This window comes from Hyperolius riggenbachi, chromosome 11 (assembly GCF_040937935.1).
Source record: "Hyperolius riggenbachi isolate aHypRig1 chromosome 11, aHypRig1.pri, whole genome shotgun sequence".
In the NCBI taxonomy this organism is placed as follows: Eukaryota; Metazoa; Chordata; class Amphibia; order Anura; family Hyperoliidae; genus Hyperolius; species Hyperolius riggenbachi.
This window is the reverse complement of record NC_090656.1, coordinates 246,986,343-246,990,255: the sequence shown is the minus strand read 5'-3', so window position 1 is coordinate 246,990,255 and position 3,913 is coordinate 246,986,343.

Below are 3,913 nucleotides of genomic sequence, written 5' to 3'. Positions count from 1 at the left end.
GTACAAGCATTTATACTTGGCACTTCCTCCAGCCCCCTGTGGGCTCCCTCGCCATCCTCCAGGGCTGCTCCGTTCCTCCGCTGGCTGGCCTGGTTTAAGGGAACCTTAACTGAGGGGTATGGATGTTTCCTTTTAAACAATACCAGTTGCTTGGCACTCCTGATGATCTCTTTTGCTGCAGTAGTGGCTGAATCACACACCTGAAACAAGCATGCAGCTAATCCAGTCTGACTTCAGTCAGAGCACCTGATCTGCATGTCTGTTCAGGGGCTGTGGCTAAAAGTATTAGAGACATAGGCTCAGCAGGGGAGTCGGGCAACTGGTATTATTTTTAAAGGGAAAATCCATATACTTCTCAGTTTAGGTTCCCTTTAAAGCTGTGACTGGGCTCAGTCATGTTCCCCTGTGTATACCTGACTGTGTGCAGCCCCAATGGTGCTTCTGTGGCCGGTTGTCTGCGCAGAATACTCCTAGCCACAGGAGTGCGGCCACGGATGTTCACAGTCATGCATTTGCAGAACTTCCAGACTACCGAGCTGGACAGCAGATAAATGGATGGGACTGGGAGGATGGTGAGGAAGCCCACGGCTGGAGAAAGCACCCAGGTAACTATAAATGCTTGCAGTCTGGAAGTCTTGGGTTTCCTTAATTACAAACAGGAGGTTGAACTGTGTGCTTGTTGGGCAGTTCCGTGGGTACTTATCCGTTAGCCGAGCGCATCCGGCAGTGGCGCTAATTACTATTCCCCCTCCAGGCCGCCATGGATAGTAGGGAAAGATGTAACTCTGGTAGAGATTTGGGGACTTATCCGTTAGCCGAGCGCATCCGGCAGTGGCGCTAATTACTATTCCCCCTCCAGGCCGACATGGATAGTAGGGAAAGATGTAACTCTGGTAGAGATTTGGGTACTTATCCGTTAGCCGGGCGCATCTGGCAGTGGCGCTAATTACTATTCCCCCTCCAGGCCGCCATGGATAGTATGGAAAGATGTAACTCTGGTAGAGATTTGGGTACTTATCCGTTAGCCGAGCGCATCCGGCAGTGGCGCTAATTACTATTCCCCCTCCAGGCCGACATGGATAGTATGGAAAGATGTAACTCTGGTGGAGTTTTGTCGCCACCTAGAGGATGCGCCCGGCTAACGGATAAGTACCGAGATTTGTTGCCTCCAACAGGATGTGCCCAGCTAAGGGAAAAGAACCGTTCACTGTACCGTCTGCTGCCTGCCAGTTGGTATGGGTCAGCCATCCTGCAGTACTTTAGGTCAGGCCCAGTGCACACCAAGCGGATTTGGATGCGATCCGCCAGCCGCATCCACCTGTAAATCCGCTTGGCTAATGTATTTTAATGGGCTGGTGCACACCAGCGTGTTTTTTTTTTTTTTGCCAAACTGCAAACGTGCCTCCTGCTGCACATTTGCAGTTTGCTAAAAACCTCAAACCGCCGGTTTGCACCAGCCCATTGACATACAATAGCAAAGCGGATTTACAGGCGGATGTGGCCGGCAGATCGCATCCAAATCCGCTCGGTGTGCACTGGGCCAAATCTCTGAAATCTGCACCAAAAATTGCTAGCGGTTTTGGTGTGCACTGGGCCTCACACAGCATAGCATCACCAGGTCAGTTGGTCACTCAGCCAGCTGACACAACACAGTCCGCATCAGCAGTTCATTAAGCCAGGCAGCACAGTACCACAAGCTTGTTAAGCCAGCACTGCTCCCATCACTGCCAGTCCAGCCAGCACAACATCACCGGCAGGCCAGCCGAGCACAACACCCAGGCCAACACAGAAGCTCTGCCATTATTGTAAAATGCTGCCTGTTTATGGTATTTCTATGTGGGAACACGTGTTACAGCTTGACTCTGGCCTGGTGCCCCAGATCTCCCAGGGCCCCTAGCAATGCCCCTGGTCAATGAAATGGTAACAATTTTGTGTTGATGTCAATTTTATATTGATTGGAGGCAATTTTTTGCTGCTTAGAATTTGACCATTAAAATATAGCCAGTATTTGTTACAGAGTCCCTGACTAGGGATCGGCAATGAAATGCAAATGATAGCAAGCTGGTGTAGTATTATGCAAAATTTACATGCAAATGTATGCATCTTGAAAATGGATAATCACCATGGCAGGATTTATCTGGCCAATTTCCAAGCTGTATATATTTGCATATAAAATTGCATGATCCTGCATAAACTTGTTAGCATTTGCATCTTATTGACCCTCCCTACTACTGCATTGTGGGAGTTCCTGCCTCCTGCACACAGGTGGTCTTAGCTCCAACTATAAGCTGTTTTCTGACTACCAGGGGAATTGGTCTGGTGTGAAGTGCATTCCTAAAGGTTGTTTTTTTTGGGGGGGGAGGGGGAGGGGTGATGTGTTATTTTGGAAGGCAGGTGGGTTATACATCAGTACACATGGTGGATATGCTGCTGTGGTGGATAACAGGTCTGTATTAAGTGTGTGTGTATATTATATGGGGCCTGGATCAATATAATACACTTTCTATTGGTTTTCAGGGGTGCTCTGATACTCCTTTTCAAAATCCGAATTGATCCTGATACCCAGATATCTGGATTGGATATCCGCATCCAAACGTTCTGCTATTCGCGTTCATGTGGATATCCGAACGCGTTATCCGCGAATATCCGACCTATTCAGATATCCGCATAGAAAACCAGAAGTGGTCTCAATTGCTTTTAAAACGTTTTTTAGGGTAAATGATGCATGTATCATCATGTTTTATTAAAGAGAAACGCTAATTGATTATGTGGGGAGTTAGGCCTCGTTCACATCTGCTGCGCTGAAAAACGCGTGAAAGCACGTGGTAAAAAACGCATGCGCTTTAGTGCGCGTTTCTGTGCGTTGCGCTGCGCTTCTTTAAAGCACGTTTTGCTTGTTGTACCAGCAGCAGTTGTCAATAAAACTTTGTTTTTGTATGTAAATGTATTTTTTTCTCCAATTAGGGGTAAAAAACGCATGCGCTTCCATGCGCTTGTACGCGCTTCTATGCGCTACAAACGCACCCATTCACTTGCATTGATGTGCGCTTTCCAGCTCAACGCACAGAAATGCATGCAACCCTACGTTTCTGTAACGCTGCTCAGCGCAGCGCATAGATGTTCACCAGCTACATTTAGTTACATGGGAAAATAAATACCTTGCTGATCGCAGAGGGCAGTGCGCTGTAAAACGCGCACAGAAACGGCCCTGATGTGAACGAGGCCTTAAAATACATTAAAAAAAAAAGCTGTCAGTTAACATCAGTACTAGGTTCCAGACAGCGGCAGTGCAGCCCACATTGGCTATCATTCATAAAAGCATTGCAGTAAAAAGAAAATCTGTGTGTGAAAATATCGCATTCAGTATTTTAGACTTCTGTGTGCTCATTCATAAAAATGTTTACAGTTGCGATAGCACTGCGGTATTTTCCCGAACTAGGCTGGCTCTAGGCAGTTGGTAGGCTTGCGGAAACACTAGAAGCTGCTGAGTTGATACATTTTCTCCTCCAGAGACAGCGTTACTACAGAAGAGGCAGCCCCAGATTCCCATTACATGTGCATTTTTTTAAAACTGCTTCTGTTTGCCCTGAATTTGCGCTGAATCTGTCTTGTGCTACATACACACTTGAGATAAGTCTTTGGAAAATGAAAGATCACAGACCAATTTTACCCCCTTCCATGTAGTATGAGAGCCATACTCTACACAGTCTATTCTATGGAGCTGCACTCCCCATCAGATAAAATCTTTGCAAGATGCTGCACACAAAGATGCCTGTACACATTCAAAAGATCATTATTAATGAATTATTAAGTAATTGAGATCTATTAGTCTGGTAAAGGAAATAAAGACCTTTCTAAAGCTTTGGGACTCCAGCGAACCACAGTGAGAGCCATTATCCACAAATGGCAAAAA